The 21,882-nt window shown below is 39.2% G+C and overlaps 1 pseudogene; it reads left to right on the forward strand.

Moving 5' to 3' along the window:
- Positions 1 to 1,192: 1,192 nt before the first annotated feature.
- Positions 1,193 to 21,882, forward strand: part of LOC146638317 (uncharacterized) — a 47,094-nt pseudogene continuing 26,404 nt past the window's right edge.

The raw sequence follows: 21,882 nt of genomic DNA on the forward strand, positions 1-21,882 counted from the left end.
CAATTTAAGGATGACAAATTTGATTAATGTATACTAACTGATACACATCTGACACTTTCGGGAATACTTTTGCATTTTCTTTAAACAAATGATGCCTGGCAAATTTTTTAACACTCTAGCTTGTATACCTCTCTCACATGTTAGAAGTATGAAAACATTTAACAAATATTGTTGAACCTGCTTCGGTGTAATTTTCCAAAATCTTTTGCGATTCTTGTTAAGATGAGACTTGCCTACTAAGACCGACAGTTTTAAAATTACTCCCAACATCTACCGCATCTGCTCCCTGACATCAGTAATGACCACTGGGAGCGCCAGCGATCCTGTAGTTTGAAGAATGAAATGAATGTATAGTGTATTTTAGAAATGTGCATCAATTAAGTTGCTACATTGTTTGAAAGAATTCGACTCCATGTTGATTTCTGGTTTAGTGTCAGAAATCTTCACTGAAGAAGCTTCACTTTTCTTTCCAAGCTCCTTAGACTACGATGACCTGGATGACTGTGAACCTTCACAGACTTATTGTTATCCACAAAATGTCATGATAGGATTTTAAGTCCATATTGCCCAGTTCTAATCTTCTATTTAATTTTAATATTTTTAGGGGCACAATTATTAAATATATTGTTGAACAATCTACAATTGATTAAAGCAAAAATGAAAGCTTTCACGTAATGTCAAAATTGAAAAGCTTCGATTTTTGGGTTCATATATTTGTTAATCTGACACAGAGGAGTCAGTGCCTTACCAATCATGAACCTCACTGCACATCACTGATGTGAGTTATGAAACATTGCTTAATCACATATCTGCTATGTGTTAATATTTTTGACTTTGTTTTGTAAAGAGGTTGAAAGGAACCAAAATAGGAAACTTCTCTCATATTGAGTTCTTATCTCCACCAGAATCCCAGCGTTGATGTTCGACGGGAATGCATTCTGAAAGCTGTCTGTGTCTACTTAAATGAAAAGCCAGATGACCTGTTCAAGGAATTCTTGGTAAGTTAAAAAAGGAAAACGATCAGTTATTTTCCTTTTTTAAATTTGGGATTGGAAATGGAAGGTGGACTTACTTGTCCATATGTATATGTACGCAATTAACTTATCTTTTTTTAATTTTTATTTAAAGGATGTGGATCTTGGTGCAAGCAGAGAAACGGAGCAGCTGACTTTGGGAGTCTATGTTGTCAGACATGAGAGCAAACTCTGCAGATACACCTGAGGACATTGGTGTCATCATAGAAGGATGCACTGTGCTGCAAGCTCTTAGTGATGTGGCAAAGGGTTGTGCCCTCCTGCTTGGACTAATCTATAGTCTAAATCTGAGCTACCCAAAGCACCTGAAATACACATTTGAATTTCTTCAGAAGGTGCTGATGGAGTTGGATGGGAACAACCTATCCATGAAGGTGCAGGTTCTGAAAAACAAACTGCTTGAGTGAAACAGCCTGCAGTGAACTATAGAGGACACTGAACTTTAAGGTTCTCGAACCCTTCTCCTTGCACTTCATAAACTGTTCAGTTTGAATTGCCACAAGAACTTCTGCAAGGCCTTTCACTTTTCTGCGTTCTTTGTTCTTGAACCTTTACCAACATCCAACTACACTGAAAAAGACTGCTCCTAACTTTGGACTTCAGTTTAAGTTTTGAAGCAAAGGTTATTTTTCTAAATATGGACAAAAATGACACAAAAGTAATTTCTACCTGCTGTTTGCAGGGCTGTATTGTAGGCTTTTCATTGTAGCCCAATCAAGTTTAAATTCCATCCATCCATCCATCTTCATCCGCTTTGTCCGGGGCCGGGTCGCGGGGGCAGCAGCCTAAGCAAAGAGGCCCAGACCTCCCTCTCCCCAGCCACCTCCTCCAGCTTGTCCGGGGGAATACCAAGGCGTTCCCAGGCCAGCCGAGAGATATAATCTCTCCAGCGTGTCCTGGGTCTGCCCCGGGGCCTCCTCCTGGTGGGACATGCCTGGAACACCTCACCCAGGAGGCGCCCAGGGGGCATCCTTGTCAGATGCCCGAACCACCTCAACTGGCTCCTTTCGATGTGGAGCAGCAGCTGCTCTACTCTGAGCCCCTCCTGGATGGCCGAACTTCTCACCCTATCTCTAAGGGAGAGGCCAGCCACCCTTCGGAGGAAGCTCATTTCTGCCGCTTGTATCCGCGATCTCGTTCTTTCGGTCACTACCCACAGCTCGTGGCCATAGGTGAGGGTAGGGACGTAGATCGACCGGTAAATTGAGAGCTTCGCTTTTACACTCAGCTCCCTCTTCACCACGACGGACCGGTGCAGCGTCCGCATTACTGCAGCTGCAGCCCCAATCCGTCTGTCGATCTCCGGCTCCCTTCTCCCATCACTCGCGAACAAGACCCCGAGATACTTGAACTCCTCCACTTGGGGCAGGAACTCATCCTCGACCCGGAGTGGGCACTCCACCCTTTTCCGGCTGAGAACCATGGCCTCAGATTTGGAGGTGCTGATCCTCATTCCCGCTGCTTCACACTCGGCTGCGAACCGTTCCAGTGCGAGCTGGAGGCCTTCACTCGATGAAGCCAACAGAACCACATCATCTGCAAAAATGCGGGAGGATGGGCCCATGTCTCCTCTTCGGGCTGTGCCCGGCCGGACCCCATGGACTAAGGCCCGGCCACCAGACGCTCGCCCTCGGGCACCCTCCCCAGGCCTGGCTCCAGGGCGGGGCCCCGGTAACCCTATCCCGGGCAGGGTAAACTGTTCCCTCGGTGTCCTTTTCATAAGGGTCTTATGAATTGCTCTTTGTCTGGTCCCTCAAGTTTAAATTAAGTCATGTTAATGTTAAAAATGTTGGAATCACAACACTTTCCAGTTTTAATCATTTCAGTTTAACATGACATTCTGTATCTTGTCTTCCTGCACCTAAAATGCACTTGAATATATGTAAAGATTGTTTGGGGAAAAAGATCTAGAAGCATTTGAATTGCTCAAAGTGTGCTTCAACAAGTTTTACACAAAGTGTTATTAAAGTTAGGTTAACTGAATAAACTTGTGTTCGATTTATTTAATTTACAAACTTAAATAGAGTAAGTTGCAATTCTGTTAAAGTGATTTAATCCTATAGTTTCAGTAGCGCGTGTTTTGGGTGAGTAGATTTATCAGATTTACTTAAAATTTGTTGTTCAAATTAAATATATCATACATTTTATATTTCACTAACCCAGTTGTGTGGAACCGGTTGACATAACTGGGTGGAGTAAATACAACATGTTATTTCTCAAAGTAAGTACAGCTTGTTTTGGTTGAGTAGGTTTTATTTAGTCTTCTCAATTTAAATCAACAAGGTTAGTTATATAAACATTATGATATTCAGCTAATACAACATGATTCTTTTGATTTGCATTTAATTATCCAAATCTTATCAGATGTACTTAAAATTTATCATACATTTTATATTTCACTAACCCAGTTGTGTGGAACCGGTTGACATAACTGGGTGAAGTAAATACAACATTTTATTTCTTAGAGTGCGAGACACACGTCTCTCACAGAGTCCTTTAGTGCTACAGGCAGGCAACGTGTTCAAATAGCACAACTTCAGTTTTTTTAAATTTCCATATGATGAACTCTGCATTATTAAGTGATAAGAACAAGTAATCTGATGTCCTGTAATCATTATGACGCTATAATTTGAAATACAATAAATAAAATACGTTTTTTTGTATAAAGTATCGGTATCGGATCAGTATCGTCGATACCACCCTGAAAAGTACTTAGTATCGGATCGGAAACGAAATCAGTGGTATCGCACATCACTGTGACTGAGTGAACTAATGCTATAACTGATGCCAAACTGCAAGGCCTGGTTCCATGAGAAGGTTGCACTTTCTTTTATTAAGAAAAGCAAATCAGCCATAATAAAGGCTCACTTTTTGTTTAAATCTCAGTTTATCTCTCCTGTGTCTGTAAATGAGTGTGCTCCATAAAAACACCGGCTACTCTGCCGTGACAGTTAGTGTTGTATCATTTAAAAAGAAAACCTGCCTTGTTTGGGTTTTTACAAAATCATTTACCACATCACAAATAATTTGAGGATAGATAAACTGTAGACATGATTTACTGAGGACCATAAGTACAACTAAGTTTGAGTTAGCTTGTTCAAGAATGCACAATCACTTAGAGACACTTAAATAAACACATAAATAAATAGGAATTGTTGCAACATACCGAAGGCCGTTATACTTGTAGAATTTATAGAAAAACAATTCCTGCAAACAGACTTTAGTGCAGTGTGTTAGAGCAACAACCTTTCCAAATAAGCAGTTTCTTTATCACTTAATGGATTGATTTTGGGGCAGTAAGCAGCAACATTTTAATTGTCCTATTTGAATTCCTCTTATTACTTTGGACTTTTTTTTTCTTCTTACAGTTTTCACACTGAGGCACAACAAAAGCACAATGCCAGTAGTCTAATTAGTCTTTACTTCACTTCTTTTTCAACTGTTGTTTTTGACATTTTGAAATAGTTTAGGGACCATGTTGGCTAGTGCGGCGAGAATGAAATGGCTTGCCATATCTACAGGGGCCCTCTATTCAATCACATGAGACAGGAATACATTATGGCTGATGACGTGGAGAGGGTCAGATTACCTTGATTAAATTTCGATTTTAGCTGTTGCTACCTGGAGCTACTGGGATTTTTTTTTCTCTTTTCCCTCAGCACAGAGGGAATGAAACCAGGTATTATTACTGAAGGCTTCTGAAGCCAAACGTTCAGGTAGAACGCTTTAATGTGGTGTCAGGAACCTTGGGGAATAAACATGGAAGTTATCAAGAATGACATATCGTTAGCTTCATAGCATAATTGCCTAAGTCATTTGACTAAGTCAATGACTTAGGCACTTATGCTATGAAGCTAACGATATGTATCATGTCCATACTGTATCAGTCAGAAGCTAGGTTATCAGCTATCACCTCTGGTGCTGTTGACAACATGTTGCTGGTGAAAACTCTACTACTGTTGACCAAAAAAAAAAAAAAAATAGGGAAGAGGAGGAGGAAAGACATGTTTAGAGACAAGGCAGCATTGGATGATAGTTAGTAGGGTGGTTTTGGAAATCAAAAAGTGGTTTGTAGCAAAGTTAGAGAGGCGAGGCTGCAATTGTTTGAACATGTGCAGAGTGTGGGTATATTGGACAAAGGTTGTTCTCTATGCTGGTGCCATACAGGTGGAAAAGAGAAAGACCAAAGAGAATTCACTGCAGAGACAAGGTTCAAATATTGTTCATGTTTAAACCTGTACAGTATTAATGTCACAATCTACCCCTGATATTGCATAAATAATCTACATGAAAATGTATAATAAAATAATTGCCATATCAGTTTGATATAATACAATACAGAAAGCAAATTACACTTGATTCCATAATTCATTGCATTATTACACAGTTAAATTGCTCGGGAAGTAATTTTCAGTATCGATTAATCAGAAGAACTGGTGATGCATAACATTGGTGCAGATGTCAGTCTTATCCTCAAAATTTTTCTTTTTTATTGCTCAGGGCTTTTAGAACCACACTCCCCAGTCGTTGAATAGCTAGGGCACCTTGTAGCGCTGGTGGGTCATGCTTTTAGCACATTGTAGTGGTCTATTTGAGTCACACGTTCTGTGCATGAGAGTTGTTGTTCTTGTTAACGTACAATTACACAATAAATATGCTTCACTTGATGCTCAGATTTTTTTTAATATTATTGCTGATTATTTCTATATGATGTTTCTGGACTTTTGTTATAAGTGTGCTTATTAAGTGAAGTGGCACTGCACTTCTCCCTCCCAGGATGGAGAAGTGTAGATGTCAGTGCAGCAGTGTTGAAAGGGGTGCTGGTGTTGGAAAAACAGGAGAGAAAAAGGTCACAATAATAACAGACAGCAACTACTGCACACAGGCACTCAAAGAAGATCTCACCATTTGTGAGCCACTATTTGGCTTTTAGCTCCTTCAAATCAATTTTCCTTCCAAAGATTTGTGAAAGAAAATTGCTGAGATGTGACTAAGCATGAAGCTGAAAGTTCTACAAGTCCTACAACAGAGAGCCAATGTCAAGGAAGGGGCCACTGGGACAGAAATGACAAAGTGGATTGTTTTGTACAACAAAGAAAGACAGTCTTTTTCAGGATTGAGAAGTAAGATGAGATACCCAAAGGAAGTCGGTGATACCTCCAAGAAGAATGGAAGGCATATGGTCTATACAATAGAGAATAAGGAGGATAGTGAGTTTATGACTTCACAATAAAAAGCACTATTCCTTGGGTATGTATAGATGTGGCTGAACTCATAGGATCAAGGGGAAAAAATGGGAAAAGTACCTCCTAGTGCTTATGGCTTCCATGTTGGGCTTTGTAGTCACCAAGCCGGTCAGGAGAGCTAATGGCAGGAGAGATTTGAAAGAGGAGTGAAAGAAGCCATCTATGTCCACCACAATCTTTGAACAGAGGCGATGGCTTACAAAATCAACTGCCTGCCATTTATAATCTAGTTTTGAGATCCCTTCCCATTTGACCTCAATGAATCACATGATAGGGTGGGGCTAGGTTTCACAGTGTTTTCGAAACCTTGGCTGATTGTGACCCACACCCATTTTCACACCTTGGCTCCTTGGCTTCAAAGTTTGTCCATATGATAAATTTTAAGAACTGTTGGTTTTGCCACAACACTGGAATGACTGCAAGTGTCAGTAATTTCGATTGCGGTACTTCAGTCCTCATGTTTTTAAATCCAATTTTGGGTCTGTTTATGTGACATTATGTTTTTTTCATATTGTGAAACATGCTGCAAATCAAACTGAAATAGACTGAGTGTTATTTAAAGGCCGCATGAAAATCCTCTGCAGGTTAGTGCAGGATGAACAGGGTAGCTTGCTGTACCGAGATGGATTAAAAGCGTGTGTGACTGGTGCACAGTGGCTGTGGTGTTCGTGGTCAGAGTTAGGTTAGATCAGGTGTAGCAGATATTCATATGACTTTTAGCTGACGATGCTTAGATTCATTGACTAAATTCTACCTTCATACCACCTTTATACCATCGAGAAAAGAGACAGCATTGACAGTGTACTGTCACTGTAAAAGATGGAAATCAGCCAGGTGAACTCAAGAAATCTCTGTTGAAATCTTGTTGAATTCAGTTGTGTAAATCCACAAACAGAAAGGTGGGTCATTGCTTTCTGACCTCTGACTTCTCAACTTGGACCCCTTTTAACTTCTTAATGACTTCCTGGTAATGTGCATTTGGTGTGCTGCGTTCACAGAATCCTTTTTCTCTTATGTAAGCTGAACAACAGCACTGTTTTTCATTTGTAGATGCTAGCTGTTTCACATAAGAAGATGCTTTCAGTCCTACTATTGGGGTTTGAAAAAATTATTTGCTGTTAGAAAATTGCATGACAATGAATTGAATATTACATTGTATTATGTTTACAGTCTAGCATCTTGGTTGTCCATTACATATCAATTTCTCAATTAGTTACTATATTTTAGTTTTCTAGTTTATTTATCATAGTTTTTTATAGTATAGTTAATTATTATACTTGATCTACCTGAAGCCAGTAAGTCATATTCTTGTTTGCACTACTTGACATTTGTCTCAGTAACAGACTTGAAGGTGCCCAATGCTAGCACCAGTTCTAGTCATCAAACAAAGTGGAGCTAACGAGTAGGTTGCTTAAAGATTATTGACAACGTCATATTATATTTGCATATACTGCACTGTCACTGACATGAACGGCTAGTCAAACTCTCAGTCTAACATATCAATAAAACTGTTGTGAAGAAAAGAGTCACAGCAATTGCTAATCAGATTAGCACAGAAACCAGGAGAGAAGACTTTCTGATTTTCATTTTAAGGTCAGCAATTTCCCCATAGTGGATCCAAAGTTAAAAAATCACAGTAAACCGTGCAATGTAGGGCCGCATCTAAGAACTGCTACCACTTTAATTAACTGGCAGTCAAGGACATGTCCATTATTCAGTTTGTCACTGTTGTGCTTGCGTGCAAATCAGCCAACAGTGTGCAGCAATCAAACTCGCCCAAACAGTATGCATTCTTTGGTAATACTATTTACAGTTAGAGTCACAACTTTGTCTTCTATTCTTACATGTAAATATCCTATTTTCACTAAATCCATATATATCTTTAGATTTAGATTTTTTAATAATTTATACTGTACAATCCAATGGCAAGGAGAGTGGAAATCTGGTTCTGATGTGCACTAACTGGTGTATGTTCTGAATGACAATAAAGTGGCTAGTGTATTCTAATCTAAAAATATAAATTGACCTTTCCAGATGTAAAACTGGAAATTATTAGATTCCCCAGGGGAATAGCCCAATTATATAAGAGCTGATTCTCCAACAAAGAGACTAAATTGAAAATGCTGGGATACAAAGTCAAATCAAACAGCCCAAAGTTTCTGAAGCATCATTACTTTGCTGGAGATGGTTTGAACACAGTAAAAACCAGAACATACCAAATAGATAATGAATAAATAGGTGCTGTTAGAGTATATTCCCATTTATTAGACCAAGACAATAATCTGTTGATGACTGACTTCTGCCCTCTTTTCCCTGAGTAGGAATAGTTGTAGGAATTGTTATGAGAGTCCCGGAAAATAGGTTGCTGCTCTGAATCTTTGTTTTGAATCTCTGAATGCTCTGAATCTGTTTTTCCATGGAACAAAAACTTTTTTGTTTTGTTTTTTCATTTCATTTTAAGTTTTTTTTTAGATGGAAAAGCAGTGTGCACTGTTAGCCTTTGCAGTAATTTCCATAGCTTAGTACTGCAAAATCAACAGTAAATGTTGTGGCTTCAGTGCCACAAAATTTAGAACGGAAATTTATATTGTTCAGCTTGCATGTTAAAAACCACAAACATGTAGCTAACTATAGGCTTTCTTGTGGAACTGAGAACTGCCCTGCCACTTTCAGAACATTTTCTGCCTTCATTCACATATGCCAAGGAATCACAGAACAAGAAGGGAGACCACCGAGGAGGAGTTTTATAAGTTCACTGGTGACCTCAGCTGTCAAGTTCCTGGATGTGGGTATGCTCTACAAAACTTCACAGCTCTTTGTGCCCCTATCAGATTTCATATCAAAGATGGGGGGGGGGTCCATTTGAAGGTTGCTCTAAATACTTCAGTGTCCGAACATCATTTTCCAGCCATATTTCTCAAAAACATAAGTAGACAGTTCAGCAGTCAAGGCAACAAGAAATTGGGGGATTTGCCATAATACAAGGACAGGACACAGTTAATCTATTAGAAGAGAGTTGACTTTGTGTCATTTAAAAATGCAGGCTAAAATGCTCTTGCCAGCCAGCACTATACAGAGCATCATAGAGGAATTTCAGGATCTTTGCAGCTGTGCAATGCACGAAGCAAAAGTAGACACTGAATCTAACACCATTAACCTTTCATTGGTAATGGTAGGACTAAGGGTGGAAATTATGACAAACTGTAAAATATACTGTATTTTACTATGTATTTTTCAACTTTTCAATGCAAGACCTTGAGTTTGTAGTTCTTTTGCAGTCCTGGGATTGATTTTCAGCTTCAGACAAGGTCCCCAAAACTGCCTTTCTGTTAGTACTCAATCCTAATCGCAGTGTTCATCTTTTAGTGAGGACATATTTGTTGAAATAGCCATATGAAGTTGCTTTTCCATTGATCTCTCTCTCTCTCTCTCTCTCTCTCTCTCTCTTTTTTTAGATGGCAGACCAAAGAATTTGAATGACGCCATTACTCTGGAGCTTGTGAAAGATTTCCACTCCAACTGTCGCATGCAATCACAAGAGGAGACAGAGGTCATCCAGAGGAAAGGAGAAGTATGGTTAGAATTGTTGTGGAGGCCATGCAAGTTAACTGCAGAAACCCTAAACGTGCGTCCAGTGAAGAGGTTGCTAAGATCATTGTAAACAGATACCCTCAAACATTTGCAGATTTTACTGAAAAGGGAGAAAGACTGGGTTGTGGACATTATTCACTACTAAGAAGCATCAAATCTAGAGTTGAACATGTTAATCAAGATAATACAACACATAGACTTCGTCAAACAAAGAGAACCAGGAATGAGGAAGACTGTAATCCCAGCAGTAATGCAACCTCACCTAAAAAAGTTAGATGCCTTGTTGATAGCTATGGTTGTATAAATTGGCAGCCAGTTGAACTTCCTTAGGGGGAAACACAAGCTTCTTTGGAGGAAAAGAAACACATCCTGTTAACAATATTTAATTTAGAAGGACCTGGAGCTGTGGAGAGACCTGATGTGGATGACTTCATGTGCCTCACATATATTTCTCAGCGGCAGCTTATCAACAGTTGTCTCTCACTTTCAGTAGCTGAAATTCAGGAGCAGTGGCCATTCTTGTTTACTTGGAAAGGTCTTTCGAACCACTTTTACAAACTCACAGGCATCGATATCAGTGAGCGCTTAGGTCAGGCCCTCATAACCAAAGGCAGAAGGATTATTAACTATTTCTCTAGCCAGAAGCTCAAATGGAACCTTGGTATAAGGACACTCATCCAGTAGATAGAAAGTGAGGGAGTTTTGACCAACAACAAGGTTGGCACAGCAGCCATACTTCTCATGATGAAGTATTACAAGGAAGACGAAGACTCCCTCTTTGTCTTAGCAGATGTAAGCTTTTTTCATACAGCTCTATGTTTAATGCTGTTGCTTGCTGTCCTGTTTTGTTTTTTGTATTTTTTGTTACATAAAATGTCTTGGTCCTCTTTCTGGCAGGAAACATCTACCAGGATGTCCCTTGAAGCAGAGATCAACCTGCCAAGCACCCCAAGGCTGATTATGCTTGGTAAGAAGTCATTCGTGAAATAGAGCTGATTAGACCATATTAAAATTTCTGTTTGGCACAGGAGCTTTTTGTGGACACGGGTATCCAGTCTCTGTTTTGTTAGCTCAAATTTCTGTAATTTCCTTTATAAACCAAGGTTGTTGGACATGTGTCTCAGTGAATCCAGCAAAGTAAAAATATCAAATTTCACATTACATATTACTGATCAAAATGGTAGTCTAGCAACACCAACAGCAAAAATACTGAAGTCAATACTGTAAAGTTTAACAGCAGCACAAACTATAAACTCCAAAATAACCATACAGTTGATTCATCTCCGGTAATTTAATTGGGCTGATTCTTTGTTAGGTGTGTTTAATGTGCACAATAATTCCCAATTATGTACAATTATAATATGTTAAAACGGACTTATTTACATAAGGCCATTAATATGTCTTGATGCATTCTCAATCATCCAGGAAAATAAATCTCCAAAAGTTGATTCTGTTCATCTGGACGTAGCGTTTTCTGGGAGAAACGTTTCGTCACTCATCCAAGTGACTTCTTCAGTCTCAGCTGACTGCAGGTTTCCCCAATCTTATAAACAGTACATTTGCATAATGAATGAAACCAGCCCACTGAAGGAACAATGGGCTGTGAGGTCAGTTCCTTAATCATAATTATGCAAATTCTCATGACCATTGATCAACAACCACTGACCAAAACCCACTGATCAAAGACCACTGATCAATGGCCATGAGTACCATTCACAGAAAGTTGGGGAATGGCTGCAATCACAGCATTGTAAGATGGCGAAAGATGTACCCTTAGGCCCCCTCCTCGATTCAGAGATGGTCTTTCCCTTTTCACGTAAATGGCCTTCTTGACTCCACGCTCAAACCAGCGTTCTTCCCTGTCCAGGATGTGTACTTTCTCATCCTTGAAAGAGTGTCCACTAGCCTGTAGGTGTAAATAGACTGCAGAGTCCTGGCCTGACGAGGTAGCTCTTCTGGTAGTTTGGTTTCCCCGATGTATAAATCCTGGCAATCCTCCTGGCACTTAACAGTGTACACTATGTTACTCTGTTTGTGTCGGGGGACCCGATCCTTGGGGTGGACCAATTTTTGGCGCAGCGTGTTTTGGGGTTTAAAAGCCACAGAGACCCAGTGTTTAGAAAAAATCTGTCTCAACTGTTCCGATACTCCTGAAACATTGGAACTAATTCAGAGGTATGTTTGAACAGTTAGCTAATAGTGATAGATGATGAATAAATTATCCCTAAGTAACTCATTATTTCAAATCACAACTCAATGTTACTGTATGTTACTATTTATTATGGCATGTTTTAAGGTTTTCTTTAAGGATAAACCCTGAAGAGGGAACAAAATGTACCTCCAAGGTTGGGACAAGCAGAAAGACTGGGACCACTGTCAGTGTTGGGGAGTAACGGAATACATGTACCGCCATTACGTATTTAAAATACAAAATATGAGTAACTGTATTCCGTTACAGTTACCGTTTAAAAAGGTGGTATTCAGAATACAGTTACTTTGTTGAAATAAATGGATTACACTGCGGTACTTTCCTGTTTCGTTTTGTCGCGGGTCAGGACTGTGTTGCAGGGAGAATGGACGTTATGGGTCTGTGAGCGCGAGGAGGGAGAAAAGGGGGAGTGGAAAGGTACAAGTTGTCATCGAGCAAAAACGGGAGCTGGAAGCATGTAAATATAATAATAACCACTTCAGCCAAGAAGAGTGCCTGACGAGCCCAGTTGTAAGTAAGCTATTAGGACTCGACTGTACACCGTGTTCGTGTTTTCCTCCGAAAACAATAGTTCCGTTGGAGCAGTCTTTCAACGCCTCTCTCTGTCTCTCGCAAGAAAAGTTGACCCACACAACAAGCCGACAGGGACCCCGCCGTATTAGCCAGAGGTCCCTTTACTACAGTTCGGAGTCGCGGACCTTCAGTAATAGTAATAATAATATATTAAGTAATCCAAAGTATTCAGAATACGTTACTGTCATTGAGTAACGTAACGGAATACGTTACAGAATACATTTTGGGGCATGTATTCTGTTTTCTGTAATGGAATACATTTTAAAAGTAACCTTCCCAACACTGGCCACTGTGAAGCGAAAGGTTGTTCACATTAACCCTCATGTCACAACTTTCCTCCAGCGGCTTACTGAATTTGAGTGGAGAACTTCAAATTAGGTAACTGTTTTTGCCATTTTTAGTGAATTTAAGTGACCAATGTGTTGTTACTTGTGTCTCCACAGATGATCCATGGCCCATGCTTTCTGGACATTTACAGAAGACGAACAACAATGAAGACAAGCTCTCTTGCCATCTTTTTTGAGTGCAACAGTTTTGATTTTTTTTTTTTTTTTTTTTTTTTTTTTTTAGCCTGTCCCGTTTGGCTCTTTTGCCATCAGAATTGTTGTCTAAAGGCAAAGAAAGATGCCCAACGGATTTACTTTACCAAATTGACCATCTCATTGATTTTTTTTCCTTCTTTTACCCGTTTGTTAAAAATTATTTCAGCTACTTACACTTTAATTGTCACATGTATTGGCTCACCCTACAAATCAATGAACTCAGTCCACAAAGCAAGATCAGGGTTCAGTGCAGGACAGTCAAGTTACTTCACACCACACACCCTCATCCATGTCCTTGTGGACCCTGTTTTGTGCATTGATTTGGTGGTGTGAGCCAGTATTTTGGACAAAGTGTATATAAAGGCAGACGTGTGGGGCTTGATATTATATTCATTACAAATCAGTTAATTTGTATGGTGCCAACAAAATGAATGCCAAGACACTTCACATTGTAGGTTTAAGACCCTACAAAATATGAATAAGAAAACCCAACACCTTGAGCATATGTTGTCTGCCATGATATGGATATGACATAATATCGTTATTGTTTGTACAACCATCAGAGAAAATAATGGATTACATGGTTTAGTAAAAACAAGTGCTTCCTCGATGAAAATATGTTTTCAGTTCTTTTCAGTTTTTGATTTTGGAAATGTGTATTTCAGCAGGGAAAAATCAGAACTGAAATAAAGTGGTGTCAACCACATGAATTATATTTTGTGTGTGTCTATCTAGCTATCCATCCAATTTTTTTTGGAACCCTCGAGTATCTTACAGTATGTTACTGTTAACTGAAATTACGGTCAATTACGACCTGTTAAACAGTAAATGACCGCCTGTTGGGACACGGTGTCCTCTAGCAGAGATGAATATTTTTGGTACTGATGATGCGTGATAATGGTAAGTTACTGGTTAATATATTGCAGTTTATTATCTTGCAGCGGGCTTACAGTGACATACCGTGAATAAACGGTAGTATACCAATTTCTTAATCACAGTATGATGTTACTTTGTTGACGTAATTTACGACATAACGACATAACGGTATCTCACTGGCGTCACTGTCGCCAGTGAGATACCATAAAAAAGGCCACGGTACATTACCATAATTTGTCCAAGAGTATTATACCACACCAGCAAAACACGGTATCATCCTGCAGAACGGTAAGCTACCGTAACACGGCGTCACGGTATGACGCTGGCAACAGTGACGCCAGTATGTTACCACAAAGTGGCGATGAAAAGTCTAACAGTGTGGGTTGCAGGTAGACAACAGAGTGGACAGGTTGGCAGTAAAAGGTCTAACAGAGGGAGACAGAAAACCACACACTCTGTATTGTAAACTGGGTATAGGTGTCGATATCAAATAACATGAGAAGTCTTTTTGTTGTGGGTGAAAGCTCACACAGAACTGCCAAATGTCCAGGGGGTTTAAACCAGACATCTCCTTGCTGTGAGGCAGTAGTCCTAACCACTGTGCCACCGTGCAAATCATTCTTGACAGGCCATGATGTTTTGCCTCATTAGTGTATAATATCGAGCATCTCATGCTTAATAGTGCAGTCCAGCGGTTCCCAAACTTTTTTCGCTAGGCCCCCTTTGTTTTACAAGAAAAATGTTCGTTAACGTCTCTGCTTTAAGATTTTTTTTCTCTTGTCACTGTAAGCGCATTGGGTATTCCAACACAATCTCACGGCAGCTATTGAAATAGTCATAACTTCTAATCAGTTAAATTTGTGTTCAGTCCTGAAAATCTCTACTTCTGATTCATGTTTGTGTAAACAGAATTGATGTTTTCCTTTTTTAAAAACAAGTCGTCACACCAGAGACTTGGTTAAGTTTAGGGATAACAGCTTGGTTAGGGGTCCTTTATACCTTGTATAACTCTGGTAAAACAATCTAGATGATATAAAATATGATGTGGAATGTTTTGGGTATCACTCGCAGATAGTTGTTACTGCAACACTTTTCTGTTGCCATTAATGTCTGTAATTGTGATCTCTTTATTGTGTTGACTGACACTCACCACAGGCACACATGGAACACACACTTTCTTAGCACTAGATACTTGCAGCAGACACAAAATATAGTAAAATCCATTGTATTTTACTGTCATAAAAACATGACAATTTATGTCCATGAAAGCACAAAAATAGAACTTGAATTTACATTTTGACACTTTGCTGGCAATTCTCTTGCACTTTTGAGAGTTGGACAAACTCCATGGAATAGGGTTAGCGGGGCCGTGTACGCATACAAAAAGGCACATTCAGGTTTCTGCTGTTTTTCTTCTCATGCCACAGGATAATACACCAAAACTCTGTGGCGATAATCTGATCTTGAGAGAAAAACTGAATTTTAAAAAACTCCCAGCCTGCTTTACCATCTTTGAACTTAAACTAAACTTGACTCTTAAACTAAAAACTACAGATCCTCCACACAAAATTCAACTTTGGAAAAGTTGGTGCTTACTTTCCTGCATAACTTTGAATCTATGATGAAATCAAAATAGGACTTCCAAGTAATAATCAAAAAACAGTAGCTGTGCTGAAAGGGGTTAACCGATCGATAGGATGACTTTGACAAGTTAAGCTTTATTCTAGTATGGATTTACAGTAAGTCTCGAAAGTTTTTCATGGCACTTCATATCAAGGAAGGCAGTAAGCCTTTACAAACACATAATGGATATATCTTGGCTTTGAGTTACACTTGTAGAATCCTTCTGCCAAACAACAGAGCTGAAAGGTAGAATAAAAACCCTGTTCTGAAGTTTCCAAAAATCAATCTTTCCTTTCAACAGACATACATTATGAGGTTGGCACACTTCCATTGCAGCAGTATATCCCAGCTACACATTCGACACAGGCTCTGATGGAATAAAACCACTTGAGCAGGTTCCTCTCACTTCACTCTCAGCATTCAAGATCAATTTCTCAAATTCTTTCTTCTTCCCAGTTGGATTAATCATATCAGCAAGAAAACTACTACAACCATAAATGTTAAAACGTTAACAAGCTGTGCAGAACACAGGAGACTGATGTGTTATTCTCTTATTGTCTGCCATACTCAGGAGGTGGCCTCCAGGTGAATCCTGAGAGAGCAGGTGGTGGGTGATTAAAGGGAAGGACAAATACAGATGGAGTGTATTTTTGCTAGTGTATTTCATGTAGATATCATGTGGAGAAAAAATTTAACTGAGTCTCTCCCTGTAAAGCTAGCACTTCCTTTGCCAAAAACCATTATTCCAACAAGTAATTGTTAAGTTCAGCCAGATCACATGCTGAGAAGAATAGGAAAGCATACAACATTATTTCCCCTGTATTGGCTTCTCTTCATTGGCTTCTCACATACAATCCCGCTCCTCACATAAAAGGTCTTAAATAATCAGGCCCCATCTTATCTTAATGACCTTGTAGTACCATATCACCCTATTAGAGCACTTCACTCTTGCACTGCAGGCTTACTTGTTGTTCCTAGAGTATTTAAAAGTAGAATGGGAGGCAGAGCCTTCAGTTTTCAGGCGCCTCTTCTGTGGAACCAGCTTCCAGTTTGGATTCGGGAGACAGACACTATCTCTACTTTTAAGATTAAGCTTCAAACTTTCCTTTTTGCTAAAGCATATAGTTAGGGCTGGACCAGGTGACCCTGAATCCTCCCTTAGTTATGCTGCAGTAGGTGTAGGCTGCCAGGGGATTCCCATGATGCATTGAGTATTTCTTCTTCAGTCACCTTTCTCAGTCACTATGTGTTAATAGAACTCTCTCCATTGAATCATACTTGTTATGAATTTCTCTTCCACAGCATGTCTTTATCCTGTCTTCCTTGTCTCTCCCCATCCGGTCACGACAGATGGGGGGAGACAAGAGACCCTGAGCCTGGTTCTGCTGGAGGTTTCTTCCTGTTAAAAGGGAATTTGTCCTTCCCACTGTTGCCAAAGTGCTTGTTCATAGGGGGTCAGATGATGGTTGGGGTTTTCTCTGTATGTATTATTATAGAGTCTGCTTTACAATAAAAAGCGCTTTGAGGCGGCTGTGGTTGTGATTTGGCGCTATATAAATACTGTAAAACTGAATTGAACTGAACTGAATATTTGATATGACTGTTTGGCCCATACTGTATATTGGTTACGTACAGGTTGAGCACTTCAGAAACTAACTATTTTTCATTCAAATACTGACTGTTTTATTTGATTTTGATTTTATTGATTAGCATTCAAATATCTCAGTGAAGACAGAACAAAGATCTACCACAAAGCAAGAAAGCATGAGACAAGGCTAATCAAAAAGTATTGGCTGAAGCATTTGCTTATTACGCCAACCCAAGAGATTTATATACTGCTATTAAAGGGACAGCTGCCGTAACACTATCGGCACAGCTCCTTTGATCGGCTCCATCACCTAGCGGGGGTGGGGGTCATGGTTTGGTCCCGCCTTCGCCATTGTGGTTGATGTGGAGGTTGGGACAGGCTTAGGGAGAGAAGCATACACTTTGTGTGTGTGTAGTTGTCTGCCTCTTATAACTCTAGTGATTTTCTCCAAAAGTTGATTCTGTTCATCTGGACGTAGCGTTTTGTGGGAGAAACGTTTCGTCACTCATCCCACAAAATGCTACGCCCAGATGAACAGAATCAACTTTTGGAGATTTACTTTCCTGGATGACTGAGAATGCATCAAGACGTTCTAGTGATTTTCCTGCAGTTTGAAATTTCATGTGATCTTGTTAATTTCATGAGTCCAGCAACTAACCACTCTTACTAGATTGTATCAGGTCATCTCAACAAGAACAAATTAAGTTGTTGAATTTCGTACAGATCCTACATGATTACGTTCAAGATAGAAACATGAAAATGTTGTGTTCAAATTACAAGGTAGACTTTTTTAACCCTTTAAGACCTACCATAGAACCAAGTCCGCCAGAGCTTATATTATATTTTTACATGCTGTGGAGCCATTTTTGGGAGCATTTCAAGTTGCTATACATCAATACAACCATTATAGCCCAGATTTTAATAATATGTATTCATTAAGTGCATAGTAATTACATAAATTGCAAAAAAGTGCAATAAACTACAAAAAAATTGAAAATCGTTTTTGCTTTTTTAACATATATTTGTAATTAGAGAAATTTAAGAGGCTTATCCCTCAAACCTGTAAATACAAAAAAGTTGCACAAAATAGTTTCCCACCACAGGAAATTTATTTTGAGTGTCTTCATAGTTTTATTTTTGAAATACACCAATTTTTATACACTGCAGGAAAAACGAAAATAAATATTATACTGCAAATTTGCAAAAAAGCAGCATATGCATCAAAATGAACTATTTCCAGCAGTGCAATATGGCTACGTTCACACTGCAGGTCTTAATGCTCAATTCCGATTTTTTGATCAAATCCGATTTTTTTGTCTGCTCGTTCACACTACAAATAAAATGCGACAGCAAACGCGCTCTAGTGTGAACGCTCAAAGCGGCCCGCATGCGCAAAAGAAGCTGTCACACACAACGCGCTCTGTTTAGACCCAGAGCAACAGTATTGTTTGACTGATGGCCCTTAATATGCAGACTTCGGACTTCGTTTCCCAATTTTTGCTTTAAGTTATTTTGTTATTTACATAATAATGTAAATAACCTAATAATGATCCTTATTGCTGTTTAAGAGAGGAGCGGTGCTTCAAATGATAGCTGCAGATTTCTGTCAGAATCTGCAGATTATACAGTACAAATAAAATGTTCACATTGTCTTCCCAACAGTTTCACTAACATCTACACTGGATGGCCAGGAAGCGTTCGCGATGTCTTCTCGGGCGCTTCTCTGGCGCTGATAATTGGCTTCAGTCTTGTGTCGGTGACGTAAAAGGCGGATTTAATGCGACTTGACCGTTCAAACAGCAGTCGCTTTCTAAAACATCGGATATGTATCGGATTCAGTACCACATACGAAAGTGACCCAGATCGGATTTGAAAATATCGGATTTGCGCCGTTCACACTGTCATAGCATGATCGGATATGGGTCGCATAGGGTCAAAAAAATCGGATTTGATGCGCTTTCGCCTGCAGTGTGAACGTAGCCTATGAGTCCTAAGCATCCCAGAAACGACACAGAAAGTCATAAAGTCAAAGATAACTTTTAAAAAGACCGGTACAGGCCCTGAGGCCCTCATGGTAAAAAAGACTACATTTCCGCGAAAATGACATCACTTCCGGTTTCAGGCAGGTAATGGCGGAAATGCAAAAGTTCGCGCTGATGTCTATTCCAACGTAGGAAGTGTTATGAACAGCTGATTGGATCGGCAAAGCGTGTTTCTGGAATATTATGTTTTTGTTCCTGCAAGCGCTTTTTATGCAGTTTTTGCAAAGCTTTATGTGGAAGGAAACCGTGACCTAGGACAAGCTGATGGCATAAGATGTAAGTACAACTCCTCTGGTTTCATATGCAAAAAAATTTTTTGCGCTAGCTTACGTGGTTGCAGTGCTACCGGGATTTAAAAATAGTTACGCAAAACAGAGCGTGTCCGCTCCGATCGGCTCTAAAGGGTTAATGTAACAACCACCCAATTTACTTCTTTCAGTTTACCAAAAAAAGCAGAGGTGGCTGTTTGACTTGACTGAAATGGATGCCTTCCTCAAACCACGATCCAAAGCGTGTAAGACTGAAATCCCGTGCAGTGTCACAAGATTTAACATTGCTATATTATTGACTTACTTCACTCGAACATGATATGAACAATTTAATCTACCCACTCTGCATATTATGCGGTTTCTACACTATATAGTTACACTTAACTTTAAACCATGAGGCAATTGTGTTAAATACACACAAGATGCTTACATAAATCCAAGAGCTGGCCAATCCCTTTTTTTCAGTGTGTGTGCTTAGACTTGAGCCAGAAAGTGCAGCCAGAGCAAGATTCATTATGTTCACATTTTGTAACCTTGAGAAATCCTAAAAGTGATTTTACAGAGGAAAATGTTTCAATTCAATTCAATTTCATTTATATAGCGCCAAATCACTACAACAGTCACCTCAAGGTGCTTTATATTGTAAGGTAGACCCTACAAATCAAATTCAAATTTGAATTATAATACAATAATATAGGAATCTGGTCTATACTTTTATAAAGATTGTTTTCCTTTTAGTTCATGCAAATGTCTTCTGATTACACAGCATTTGGGGGTCTTAACAGAACCTCAGTGCATTATTTTATAACATGTCAATCCCAATAAGGTGTTCATTGTGCAGTCAAACTACAACATTTCAGTGCACAAAGTGTGCTGCTTGCCTTCATTAGACAAATAGAAAAAATACATTAGCATACTTGACACCTTGCAGAAATGCAGACAGTGGAGGAACATGTGGCTGTGGAGTGCTTATTAACCCCATGCTGTTTAACAGGCCTGGAAGCTCTGCTGCTACTGCTGAAGTAGCAACCTTCAGTTACCTTGTGGTTTGGATTTGGGCTGTTACCTACATTACAAAGGCACACATACAAAAAAAAAAACAAAAAAAAAACAACAACAATCTGTCAAGTGCTTGAGGCTCAGCTTACACTTATGTATTATTGATGAGAAATTTAAATTTCAGTGATCTGTTTTTGTGCATGAGAACCAAGTTCTCTGTGCCTTTTGCATAATGTCCCTTTTTTATTTAAAAAAAAAAAGGCATTAAATCAGAAATAGAACTAGTGACCAGATTTATTTTAAATGGCAATCAGATAGCTATTTAGGAACAGCTCTGGATAAAAAAAAATTATGGGGTGTAACATTTTCCAGCATCACGAGCATAAACTCTTTTCCCAGATTTCAGAAATATCTAAATTAGACCCTCTGAGGTCATTACTGTTGGCAATCAGGGTTAGTGTTAGGAGTAATGTTTTAGGTCCTCTTTATGCAAAAAAATAGAAATATCTCAAAGATTCACAAACTATGATGAGCCAATGTATTTGACTCCCAGCTTTTACAATGCAACCATTTTAAATGTGATGAATTTTAAATATATTTATTCAAATGCTGTCACACATCACATTAGTCAGTGTATTGCAGAAATTACTAAAAAGAACATTTTAACCTATTTTGGCTGGAAAAACCCCACTGCAGCAGCTTCACACTAGGAGATGAGGTAAAATCAAACCTCTTTCTCTGATTCTCTCTTAACCCAAAACAGACACACACACATTCGCTCCCTCGCCCTCACATTGGCAAACCTATTAATTTTAATATGATTGGGAATTTCCCCTAAAAAACTCCAGGGACCTTTGCAGCCAGACCAGGCTAAGAACAAGATATGAAACTTCAACTAGTTTCAACACTCCAGGCACTTCAACATCAACACTGCTGTCATTGCTCATAAGGCTTGACGTATCTAACTAAAGCACCACCCCATCTTTTTCCAAATCAGGATCAAAAGCAATCAAGTCGTCCTCCTCCCCAACCCCCATCAAACCCTCCCTTTTTAAATTGTATTTCAAGTGAGTTAAATTACTGTCAAAATAAGAGGGAAACACTGATGAAACATTAGGTAAGACCTGGCAGAATATGTAAGAGACATGATTATTTTTCAGCCTCACCAGACACTTTGAAAAAGCCTCCAAATGAGAAACATTACAGTACTTTTCATTAATTTTAATGCAAAATAAGGTGAACAGTGGACTGACAACTAAATAAAGCACTTGAAATCCCAAACAGAAAGAG

The sequence above is a fragment of the Diplotaxodon limnothrissa genome, linkage group LG2 (assembly GCF_057381915.1).
Source record: "Diplotaxodon limnothrissa isolate DT_005_m linkage group LG2, D_limnothrissa_male_GT1.1, whole genome shotgun sequence".
Classification (NCBI taxonomy): Eukaryota; Metazoa; Chordata; class Actinopteri; order Cichliformes; family Cichlidae; genus Diplotaxodon; species Diplotaxodon limnothrissa.